Raw genomic sequence first — 13,776 nt, forward strand, 5'->3', positions numbered from 1 at the left:
GATTGGTGCAGGACTGTATGAGGGGCAGACTAATTGGAATTAACCATTTACAGGCAGAACCATGGCTAAATATACATCTGATTAGTCAAGGTTTCACTGTAAATGTTATCATTCTGAGAGTTTTGGTTCAGGGGAGAGGATGAATGTATGTAGGTCACACGCAGGGTCAGACTGGGGGGCCTGGGGCCCACTGGGGTTCTGTTCAAAGGGCCCCCCCCTCCCGGCAGTCACCCTCCTGAACTCTGGCTGCCTCTGCAAACGCTACGTGCGCACAAAAGATGTGACGTGCAAGCGGAGAAGACACGCTGCGGCATTAACAATTTTCTAGGGCAGTCTCTATGAATGCGCCATGTTTGTACGCAGAAGACGCGCCACACCATTAACATTATTTTCTGGGGGAGCAGGTCTGCAACTACTGTCGCTCAGAGCAGGAGACTGGATAACGAGACTCCCAGCATGTTCCTACTGCTGTTAGTTTTATAGCTGAAAATGTTGAACTTCATGCAGGCCCAGATTTGTGGAAAGGCCACCAAGGCCCGGGTCTAGGGCGGCAGGATTTTAGGGGGCGGCATGCTGCCCAACCACACCCACATTTGTGGACACTAGGGATGTGCAGGAGATACAATCGTTTTTTTAAAATTTCCCGTATGCCAATCCCCGTTGCTCCGGTTCCAATAATGACAATTTGCATGGGGACAGGGGCGATGAACGGTAGTGGGCCTTGGGGTGCCCGCTATGTAAATCCGGCCCTGACTTCATGGTAAATCTTAGCCATGGCAAGTGAAGACTACTTGCCTGAAAATCTACTGTCACCTGTCAGTCTTTTGCTGGATATTGCTCACACTCGGCCCACACACATTTTCTATGAGAAACCTAGATTTATACTCTGTTCAGTGGTGAAGTTGGAGCTTCAAATTGCCCATAGTTGCAGCAACACAGCAAGGCCAGGGAATACAGGGTGTGGTTGGTGTTTTGGGGGCATTACCCAGATATCACCTACAGGAGGTTTGGGGGGGGAGGAATTCACACAAGTGACATGTATACTCCAATAATATTTCTCACAACAATTTGAGTTTGCGATTATCTCTGGTTAAAACTACCGTGTTATGTTAAATACAGTGATGTTAAACACGGGAACACTTTTGGAAAATCCAGGCAGATGGATGGAACGGATTGTTTTAAATTAAAGGCCCAGTCCCCAAGGCATGACTTGCATAGCAGGTGCCCCTAGGCCCGCTCTACCCTTCATTCATGCATATGAGAAATTTTCATCATTGGCTCTAGAACACTGGATTAGCATGCAAAATATTTGAAAAACTATTTTATCACCTGCCAGTCCCCAGTGCTTTGAAACTAATTCAGCCCAGTGGGCTTTTGTGGCCTTTCAACAAATCCAGCAAGCCCCTAATGGTTCTCAACAAAGAACAATTCTCAACTGCCTTTTTTTTTTTTTATACTTCCACCAAAAGCATATATAACACTTGCATCTAATTGGAACAAGTACAAACTACTCATATAATGGTACAGTGTTTACTGAGTTGGGAACGCTTTACTTCCTTAATTCCCCTTCATCTGACTACTACCTCATTCTCTTTTCAAGAAATTATGGCTCTTCATAGTAATGTGTCAATAAAAAATAATGGTTGCCAATAAAAGTTTATGCACATCAGTAAAAAATGTCAAAGGATTGGTTTTACTTGCATCTGAAAACATGTCATAATGTGTATAGTGCTACAGTTTGGGAAAGCTGTTACCTTAATGCAGAAAAAAAGATATACTGTATTTATTTTATACAAGAGATTTTCAGACAAGTCTCCCATTTGAAATCCATCTTTTGTTCTAGTACCCTTATAGCTATGTAGAAAATACCATTTTATGCTATAGTTAAAAGTAGTGATGGAGAACATGTAAGACTTGAGGGGTCCGAGTCCCCCCTGACTATTCAAAGGATGCCCAACCACATTAAGGGTTAGTTCACACAAGGAGATTCGGGAGACTTTGTCGTCTGGCGATTAATCGCCTCGTCTTTGAGCGACAATCTCCCCGAACTGAGGCAACTTCGGGCGACTATGGAAAACGCATCGCCGCGTGTGCTTTAGCGCAGGCGACTTTTTATTATAGCCTATGGAAAAACACGCTGAGGCAGTTCCGGGAGATTGTCGCTCAGAAGACAAAATCTCCGAATCTCCTCATGTGAACTAACCCTTACTTTTAAGCAACTCAAGTGTAAAGTGTTAACACAGACATGGTGGGCTGTTCAAGCAATTACTGAATGAAGCATTATTGTACTGGATTGTATCTGAAAGTGTAATTTATGTACTAAACATCTTGCAGCAAATTGCATCCTGTCCATTCTGATAATGGGCAAACAGTTACACACATTCACACAAGGAAACTGGAATTCAGGGTTCCATTTAGGGCAAGGACACACATGGGGGGAATGCTCTTACTTCATTTTGGGGCCTCTAAATTCCAGATACTTTGGTAAACCTATGAACAATGGTCACCAAACTGTTTGGAGGACCCCTGGCAATCATATTTAGGGTGCTTTTTCTTGGTACGTAATGATATATGGGTGATATGGTGCTGGGAAGTTGAAGCATTGAGGCAATTTTCAGATATTTCACGAAAACCGTCAATTTTGGGAAAGCCTTGCGGCTCAGTAGTTTGGAGCAGAAAGGCATGGGTACCCATTTTAGATTCAGTAGAATGTGTACTTTCCAAAAATATATGGGTTTGGGGGGTAAACATATATTTCTGTGTTTTTACCCCACAAAAATGCAGTCAATGTGTTGATTTTTCATTAGCTGAAGTTACCCACAGGACCATTTGTATGTGCTAACTTTATTTTGGGCCTCTAAATGCCAGATACTTTGGTAAACCTATGCACAATTGCCACCAAACTGTTTGGAGGACCCCTGGCAATCATAGTTAGGATGCTTTTTCTTGGTACGTGATGATACATGGGCGATATGGTGCTGGAAAGTTGAATCATTGAGGCAATTTTCAGATATTTCACGAAAACCATCAAATTTGGGAAAGCCTTGCGACTCAGTAGTTTGGAGCAGAAAGGCACGGGTACCCATTTTAGATCCAGTAGAAAGTGTACTTTCCAAAAATATTTGGGTTTGGGGGTAAACATATATTTCTGTGGTTTTTACCCCACAAAAAAATGCAGTCAATGTGTTGATTTTTCATTAGCGAAAGTAAAGTCCTGAACAATTTGGGCGCGCTAACTTCATATTGGTGTCTCTAAATGCCAGATACTTTGGTAAACCTATGCACAATGGTCATCAAACTGTTCAGTGAACCCCTGGCAATCATATTTCAGGTGCTTTTTCTTGGTACCGGTTTTTCTTGGGATATGCGGAGCAGCAAAATAAAACCTTTAAAGTGATTTTTCAGAATTTTGATTTTTTTTTTTATAAAAACCGCTATGTTCAGACAAGCTTTGATGTTTGGGAGTTGGGAGTAGAGAGACATAGTTACCCATTTTGGAATCAGCATGTGTACTTTTCAAAAATGTATGGTTTTCTGGGGTAAACCTATGGTTTCTGGATTTTTTTTGCCTTGGAATCTAAAGTATGCCGTTTTCTGCCATAGTGCTTTCAAAATTCGGTAATATACTGCAGGGAGTTTTTGCTGTACAGAAGTCCTAAACCTCCCTAAAACTATACATATCTGGTATTGGCACGTTCAAGAGACATAAGGCTTTCCAAATCAGTTCGATTTTCATCCGTAAAATTAAATATTTTTCTGGTATACATTAATATGCTACGAAAAATGGTAATTTTTTTTTTTTTTTGGTATTTAGCACTATAATTTTTTTTGCACATTTGGAAATACATGAAAACTCAGGCAGGTTTAGAAAGCTCAGTTTCTCCTGAGAAAAACAATTTATAGTTTTCCTAGGTGAACTATAGGTTTCCCCTCAGAAAATGCCCCTAAAGTGAGAGAGCACAAAATGTTTAAAAAATGGCTGGCATTTCGTGTAACCAAAATGTGAAATTCTGCTGGCACTTAAAGGGTTAATTATGGAGAATAAAATCTAAGATGTTTAACCTTTTACAATGACTCCAGCTCTACTACTTTGTGGGTCCAGGCTTGTACCAGCCTCTTCTGTTGTTTCTTTCTGTTGTTAGTGATACTATGCACATTGTTCTGCCAGTAGTGACCCCATCCCCACATGGTTTGCCATAAGAAGGTACTATGCAGCCATTCAGGTTTTTCTTATTCTAATCAAATTCAATTCCGAGTTTTCAGGTAGATTCAATTCGTCCGAGTAGAGAAAATTTGATTTTATTAAAACATTTCGATGTTGAATTTCAAGTTTATGGGAGTTGTATTTAGAAAAACTTGCATGAATTTGAAATTCGACCCTTGATAAATGTGCCTCTACGTGTGTTTTAGCAGAGGCAATGTATTGTCTATGGCAGGGTTTTTGTTTTTTTTTTGCATTTTATAGCCACAACAAGTAGTTGCTACTAGTAGCATGTACTTATCAATGCATTTTCAGACTAACTCTTCTTCAGAGGAAGGAGAAAGAAAGCAGCATGTTAACTCGAGAGAGAGAACACCCAGTACATTGTGTATACAGTATATGTGCTACATTGTATATGCATGTATGTCTGTGTGTAGGAGACAATCCTTGCATAAGAGAACCTGTGTGTGTCAGTATCTCTTAGACGCAGTTTGTGTTTGTCTGTGACGAGATGAAGTTTGTGTGAAAGAGAGTCTGGATGGGTTTTAGACATGGGCATATCCCTTAGTTGAAGACATGAGCATCTACTACAAGAATGCCTTTCAAGCTAAGAGCTCAGTGGCCACAATGGCTCCTTATTTGGATGGCATAATCCCTTTTATGCAGTCTAGCCCCATTTCTGGATATAATAGGCACTTTTTGAGGAAGAAGCTTGACAGCTTTAGTCTGAAACAGCCGAGTGTAGGTTATTACATTTATGAACTTTTACACTGTTGGAGCAAAAATGAGCCATTGAAGGAGACATTAACAACTTGTAGTCTGGTGTTCGCTGTAGTATTACTACTAAATCGATATGCAATTGATCTTCATTTTGATATATCAATAAAATAATATACATTCTGTCACAAAGACTACTAATATTAAAATGATGCTGTAGTGGCATCAGATCTGATGATAACAGTCACATCATATCAATATCAAATTCACGATTTATATGTGACCCAGTTTTTAATAGGTGAGCTGAGAACCCAACTTTGTGCTCACTGATAAAAGTATTGTAAAGGATCAGACACCAGACTCAGTTTTCATGATGCCTCATTTTACTATACAGACAGGAGCTTTAGCCATCAGGTTATTCCCATGTCTATCACTGGCAAAGGCAGAACAAACAAGGTACCACCTTGGACTTTACAATAAGAAACCAGTTATGAAAGGCCTTAAAACATAAAACTAAAATAGTTGATCATCCATCCAAAGCTAAGAGCAGATTGATCAACTTTCGAATTTGGATTTTTTTTTTTAATAAATCAAATTATTTTGCCCTAAAACTTGCAAATTGAAATTATGCTTACACAAACTTGTATGGTTAGAAAAACTTAGAAAAACATTCATATAAAAATTCCTAAAGCTCAAATTTAAAACTTATCTAAAAGCTTCCGAGGTAATGCAGAAGTCTATGGCAATAAATATGCATTTTCTCAATGCACGTTTTTCAGATTTTTTGACCCATTGAAAATGGATGAAGAAAATTTACAAATTCAAGCTGTCAGGACAAGCCAGGATTCAAACTCTGGCGTTTGTATTTCCGGGACTGTGTACCATGGGTGTCAACAGAAATTTTTTCTGGGGGGGGGGGGTAGCAAGGAAGAAAACATATTACACAAATTATTTGTACCCATATTCTTTGGCGTCCTTGGCAAGAGAATATCATTTATTATAAACAAGTACAAGTCTAGGGAGGGGCAAGTGCCCCCCCTTGCCCAAATCTGTGGACGTCCCATGTGGTCACTAGGTTTGTAGACGTGTAACTGTCATTGCCATTTTCTGTTACTGTCCCTTCTTTTCTGTTCACTTAAGTGCTGGTTCTGACTCCTGAAATATATATTTTTATACATATAAAAATATATAAAATATAAGCAGCTGCCCAATATCCATTCATTCCTCAGTTTATAGACATGTGTAACTGTCATTGCTTTTGTCTGTCACTATCCGCCTATCCATTTTGGTCCTTGAAGCGGCTTGTTCTAATTCCTGAAACAATATAACTTTAAGCAACTTCCCAATATCTGTTCATTCCTCATTCTCACTAGGTCTGTAGACATGTGTAACTGTCATTGCGACTGTCTGACATTGTCTGTCTGTCCCTTTCTGTTCTCTGCACCGCTGGCCCTGACTCGTGAAACAATGTTATTCTAAGCAACTTCCCAATATCCATGCATTCATTATTCTCACTGGGTTTGTAAACATTCTGATTTTTTTTTTTAAATAAGAGTTTATTCGTTGTAGAGAAAAAAAAACTCTAATATTACACAAATCCGAATTCTGACAAATAAGCCCATAATTTGCGGTTAGAGTTTTATATCTGTATTCATTGAATTTATGGAATTTAGAGTTAACTTAAAGCGGAAGAAAAGGTAAAAAGAAAAGTGATGACCAAATGGTTAGGCACCCCTACCAGTTACTATATTCGCTAACCTACTACCAGTGGTCAGGGATTCTCTTCTTTAAAAAAACACCTCTCCTTTATTAACAATTATTATCTATGTATGTAGCATTGACATATTTCATGCACTTTACAGAGACCTCAATTCCTTGATCTTATAATCACCTACAGAATAGGGTCAGTTTCATTAGAATTCACTTAACCCAGCTGTATGTTGTCACTCCACTCAGATATGAGGGAGGAGAATATACGGACATCTAACAGGCTGTTCACTGGGCTACCACAACGGCTAACAACTGCTACCCACCATGCTGCCCATATCACTTTCATCATAACAAATTAAGAGTGTACATTAATTCTTTTACAATTTTTAGGCAGTAACAAACAGTAGAATAGGACTGGCTGGCGTTTTATATGGGAAAAAAGTTGCTTTACATCCTTTGTTTATTATGTAAAGGCAAAAAAATAAAATTCCATTTTTACTTTCTCTAATAAAAAAGAAACCTATCTCCAATATACTTTAATTAAAACATGTCTACCGTTTTTATAAGAAACCTGACTGTATGCAGTGAAATTCCCCTTCATTTACTTGCTCTGACTGCTGTGGATAGGAAACTTCAGATGGTCCCTAACTGCTCTGCAGCAAAATAATCATACGTTCAAACAGCAGGGGGAGCCCCCACCTTAATTCCCCGAACTCAAGCAGTTTTGTTTGTTTTCCTTTAGCAGCCAGCGACCATGTAGAGATTTTAGTAGCTGTTTAGTGATGGTTGCAGCAGCAGGATGCAGCTAACTAACCTTTGCTTCATAACATATGAAGAGGTGCAGAGTCCAGGTGACGCTGTGTGGAAAGTGACTCCTGATAATCCCTATATGGTAGGTGACATCATTAAGTGATATTCATTATGCAGCTAGATCAGCAGCCGGAAAACAACAGATGAGTCATTATTGCAAATTGAAAACTTGGCCCTCTATCACCAGATATGTAACATGCCATCTAAAACTCCTAATTGACATGTGACATTTGGCTGGTAGTTGGTACACAGGCATTTTTTTTAAATGTAAAGAACATTATCATGATATGCAGTGCCCTGCAGACAATTTATCACTTGCATTAGTGCCTGCTTCAGTGGAGCTTACAATCTAAGGTCCTCGCACCCATACACAATACAGTAAAGGTGACCATACACTGTAAGATACATTCATTTAGGGAGGTCACCAAATAAGCAAATCTTTCCCCCCCGCCAGGCACACCTTGGGTAGGTGATATTGTGGTAATGGGATAGTTTGGCCAGGCCAAACGATCACGTTACAATGAGGGGGATAGAAAAAGTCACATCAATGACCCAATGCTTCATTGATCCAGCAGAAAAATCAACCCTGCCCGAGAGCTGGCTGATTTTTGCCCATATATTGATCGAGGGAGCCTGTTTGAGGGCCCATACACAGGTAGATAAACTTAAATCTGCCCATGTATGACCACCTTTAATTTCAACAGTAGCTGATAGCACAGGACCTGATCAGAAATGAACCTAGAACCAAAAGACAAGAATACTAACCATTGAGCCACTCTTCTGCCTATAGTAACCATTTAATCATTTATAATGCTCACCTGACATATAAACTGGAATTACAGAGGGCTAGATTAACTGAATTAATACAAAATACATTTCTGTAGAAATTGTGGGGGTTGTGCAATAAAGGAAGGGGTAGTATAAAGAAGGAGCAGTGTACAACATGAAAACATGGCTCCCGTGTCCATAAAGTAGGTTTGCTAACATCTGGGAAATATTGGTGGCAGAACTAGCACACCTCCAGACAGCACCTGAGCACAGAAGGCATGGTTGCGCTGTTAGATCTATGTGACCAATCTATTAGGTCAGTTAATCATATGGTGGGAAATAAAATACAGATGGTTTGGGCATAAGGTTGCCACCTTTTCTGGAAAAAAAATACCGGCCTTCCTATATATTTATCTTTTTTCCCTATTAATAACATTGGGATCAACCATCATTTTTACAGGCCACTTGGCAACCCAAATTGGGCATCAGAAGCATCTCCTCATGCCACATATGATTTTCAGCATGTTATTTAAACCCAGGTTTCTGGATATGCAAGAAGAATGCATATAATTCAATGAATGTTATTACCCTGGGGCTCATATTAAACATTGTCATTTTCATGTCAAAAATGTAAACTTTTTTCTCTGCAAAATCAGTATTCATCAATACTGTGTACTCTGCAACCATACCCCTCAAACAATGTAAGTCTCTATAAAGATATATTGCTTAAAACAGCTCATATGTAAAACGCTGCTTCATGTAAATAAACCATTTTCATAATATACTTTTTTAGTAGTATGTGCCATTGGGTAATCATAAATATAAAACTGCCATTTTAAAAAAATAAGGGACGCCTACTGGGATCATATGATTCACTATGCACACAAACAAACCAAACATGTTAGGTCACTTGAGCCAATTAACATGTTCCTCAAGTATTTATTTTGGGGGTATAGTTTTCCTTTAAGCAAAGCAGGTGATGTAAGCCAAAGAAAATAGATTTTGGCTGATAAATGTGCACCCAACATACACCAAGTATTTGCTCCATTATCGCTATACAGAAATAATACCTAGGATAAATAGTACAGATAATAAATATGTTTGCTGTGTGATACAAACTCCAGTCTCTGGAGGATGGGCACAAAGCTTTTTTTAAAACTCCCCAGTCGGATTTTGAGTATATTCAAATTTAATAGAGTATAAAAAAATTCACATGAATTTGAAATTCGGTCATTAATAAATGTGCCTCTCCTATGTAGCGCTGCCAAATGCAGAATCGACATGGGTATCTGATGGAACACCCATAGCTGGTGTATTGTGGTGTTTATAAAAATAGCCTGTAGATCCGCAGCTACTAAAACATAACATGTATAATTCAGAATGCACAAGCTGGGGAGCCCCAATGATTCCAAGGCTCCAGGGATCCCTGTACTTACCACGTGCCTATGAAATGCAGTGGGTCCAGAGTTGTTTTGCATCTGACAGCCCTTCACCCTGCACCTTTCTCTGGATTTATTTACCAATGCCACTTTATCAACGGAATGGGTTGGGGGGGGGGGAGATAGGGAAGAGAGTGCGATTACTCTTAAAGTTGCCATAAGCAGCTTTTTGCCTCCCTTGGTAACTGGCCAATTGCTGCCCCATTCTCACCTTACCTCTTGGCAGGAGTGACCTTGGGTACAAAGCACAACTTGCACCATCCGGTGGTAAATTAATCCCCCCCAATCTCAAATATGTTGTATTAGGAGTACATACTGTGTGTACATGTACCTGTTGATCTCATAGTACGTCCATTTTGCATATTCTAGCTGTACCAGTACAGAATGAAGGATGCATCAGAGCTAAGTAATAATCAACCCTGCAATTTTGAAGATTTAAAGGAGATGCAAACCCCAAAACAACATTTTGACTAAAGAAAGAGCATGGAATTCCCAGCAATATTCCACTATACATTCATTAAACATTTTCATTCTTTTAAAGGAACAGTTAGTATAAAAATAAAAACTGGGTAAATAGATAGATGGTGCAAAATAAAACATGTTTCTAATATAGTTAGTCAGGCAAAAATGTAATGTATAAAGGCTGGAGTGATTGGGTGTGTAACATAATAGTCAGAACACTACTTCTTGCTTTTCAGCTCTCTAACACTGAGTTAGTCAGTAACTTGAAGGGGGGCCACATGGGACAAAACTGTGCAGTGAGTTTGCAATTGATCCTCAGCATTCAGCTCAAATTCAAATGCAACAGTTATGACCCCCCCTCGAGTCACTGATTGGTTACTGCCTGGTAACCAATCAGTGGAAACCAAGAGAGCTGAAAAGCAGGAAGTTATGTTCTGGGTATTATGTTAGACATCCAGTCACTCCAGCCTTTATACATTACATTTTTGGCTAACTACATTAGAAACATTTTTTATTTTGCACAGCCAATTTACCCAATTTTTTATTTTTATACTGAACAATTTTGTTAGTTATTTGTAAATGCAACTGAATCTGCCCCTTTGTGCACTTCTGGTTCTGACTCAATGTAATGTAAAATACAATGCAATGTAAAAGTCATTTTTAAACTAATATTACAAGGCCTGGGGACAATTTTGGTTTAAGTTGTCCTCAGGGATGGGCGAATTTTTTCGCCTCGTTTCGCCGAAAAAATGACGCCCATAGACTCGTATGGCAGCGTGCGTCAAAAAAGAAAAGACGCGCGTCAAAACAGTTTCGCCGCGCGACAAAATTTTTTTGACGCCCATAGACTTTAATGGGCGTCTGCGACATTTCGCCGGCGGCGAATTTTTGGCGAAGCGAAACGGGTCAAATTCGCCCATCCCTGGTTGTCCTCTTTACAGTGTCTGTCTCTATGCATACCTCATAAAGAAGGATTTATAAATGTATGCTGGTTTTGTAACTGTGATCAACGTCATATTTGTTAGATAATCTTTACCTGCCGTGCAACTATTTCATGCATTTCTGCTTCTGAACTCTAAGACCCCGGAAGCCTGTTCAGACTGGCCAGACACGTGTAGGGCTTAGGAGGCATGCCAAGCAATATGCTATCCAGCGAAACACCATAAATAGCTACTCATTAGCTTATATGCCTCCATAAAGTGTATGCTATGTAAGCAAACACAGGGGGAAACACGGTGTTATTTGCCTTTGCACCCAATACATCTGCAAAATCAGCATCTTAATATTGCTTCATGTTTAACCAGATTGCAAAGATTAGAGAAAATATACCAAGCAATGCTAAAAAAAAAAAATGCACACCATTACACTTTACAAATGTTGTAAGTGCAATTACAATACCTGTATGTGAATCACACAGGGACACCGAGTTAGATAGTCTTGCCTACTTTTCTTCTTACATACCATCCACAGAACACTTCCAAACCAGCCAAAATCAGGGCCAGGCTCACTAGCAAATGTACCATTTCAGTGATCAGACAGTAGTGTTATTGCAGAACAGCCCATAACCCCCATCTCTACAGTTATGGGTTCATCAGTAAACCAAGAGGTTCCAAGGGGGAATTCAATTTATCACAGGCAAACATTTGTATTAAAAAGTCATAATCGCACCAACATTTTTTTCAATATTGTCCTCCTCTACCAACAAAATATACAAAACTGTTATTAAAATGGGGTATGACTATCTTTGTAGCAAAACTCTCTCATATCCACGTTTTTATTCTAGTCTCCACCACAATAAAAATGTCAGAGGAAGATGTTGAAAACATATTTGGCTTTTGTTGGGATAGTAAAGATTATTGGGGGCACAAATTGCATTTTTTTATAGCACAATAATGAAGAAATGTTACCTTTGGCAGCTATATGATAAATCCATTAGGCTGTGAATTTGAGGTACATACAACGGCAAATTCATAAACCATTGACTGTTCATTATAGAACACATTCCAGCCAGCCCCTGCATAATTACATTCAGTGGGCTGCCTTGAAACATTAGTTAAAGGGGTGGTTCACCTTTAAGTTAACTTTTAGTATGTCATAGAATGGCCAATTCTAAGCAACTTTTCAATTGGTCTTTAATATTTTTTTTTTATATATAGTTTTTGAATTATTTGCCTCTTTCTTCTGACTTTTTCCAGCTTTCAAATGGGGGACACTGACCCCATCTAAAAGCAAATGCTCTGTAAGGCTACAAATGTATTGTTACTGCTACTTTTTATTACTCATCTTTCAATTCAGGCCTCTCCTTTTCATATTCCAGTCTCTTATTCAAATCAATGCATGGTTGCTAGGGTAATTTAGACCCTAGCAACCAGTTAGCTGAAATTGGACCCTAGCAACCAGTTAGCTGAAACTGGAGAGCTGCTGAATGAAAAGCTGAATAACTAAAAACAACAAATAACAAAAAAAAAAATGAAAACCAATTGCAAATTGTCTTAAAAATTTGCTCTCTAGGGATGGGCGAATTTGACCCATTTCTATCCGAAATTTTGCTGCAGGCACAACTCCATACAAGTCTATGGGCGTCATTTTTGTGGCGAAACAAGGTGAAAAAATTTGCCCATCCCTACTCTCTACATCATACTAGAAGTTTATTTAAAGGTGAACAACCACTTCAAGGCCTGGAATACTGGTTAAGGGCTATTCTCCATCAATTCCACTTCTCTGTGCTAGCATCCTGGCCCCCCTCCAGCGCAGAGAGAGCGCGGGGGGGGGGGCGTCAAAAGCAAGCCACCTCAGGTGGCAAAGTGGTCAGGATCACCCCTATAAGCTCGAACTGGGGGGCCCATCTGGGTTGCTGCCTCAGCAGGGATCTACTAATTAAAATAAATACTGTATCTGTAGTTCAGCATGACTATGCTATCCCATTGTTTGATTCCTCTATTAAAGGAATTGTTCAGTATAAAAATATATAAAAAAAATTCTAATATAGTTAGTTAGCCAAAAATGTAATGTATAAAGGCTGGAGTGACTGGGTGTCTAACATAACAGAACATAACTTCCTGCCTTTCTGGTTACCCTCGTTACTAAGCAGTAACCAATCAGAGACTCGAGGGGGGGGGCCACATGGGCCATAAATGTGACTTTTGAATCTGAGCTGAATGCAGAGGATCAAATGCAAACTCACTGAATAGATATGTACCATGTGCCCCCCCTTCAAGTCATTGACTAACTCAGAGTTAGAGAGCTGAAAAGCAGGAAGTTGGATTCAGGATATTATGTTAGACAGTCACTCCAGCCTTTATAGCTAACTATATTAGAAACATTTTTTTAATTTTGCACAGCCTATTTATCCAGTTTTTATTTTTAAACTGAACGGTTTCTTTAATATTCATGGCAAGAGAACAATTCTAGCACACAGGGGCAAGTAAATGTAGAAGCATAAGACTGAAGCAAGCTGGATTCCATTGTGCCATGATACTGTTGTGAGTGCCAAAGCATCCAGTAGCTGTCAGAATGGCTAATGAGAAAGTTGATGGAAGGAGCAAGTGGAAATTTCCAGGAGACGGCATTACACGGTCAGCGGAAAGTTCCAGTGCAGCTCTATGCCAAGCATCCGGTTAGCTCTGAAAAGCATGCGTCCCCCATAGCTTATCAGAACTCATTAGCACA

This window comes from Xenopus laevis, chromosome 1S (assembly GCF_017654675.1).
Source record: "Xenopus laevis strain J_2021 chromosome 1S, Xenopus_laevis_v10.1, whole genome shotgun sequence".
In the NCBI taxonomy this organism is placed as follows: domain Eukaryota; kingdom Metazoa; phylum Chordata; class Amphibia; order Anura; family Pipidae; genus Xenopus; species Xenopus laevis.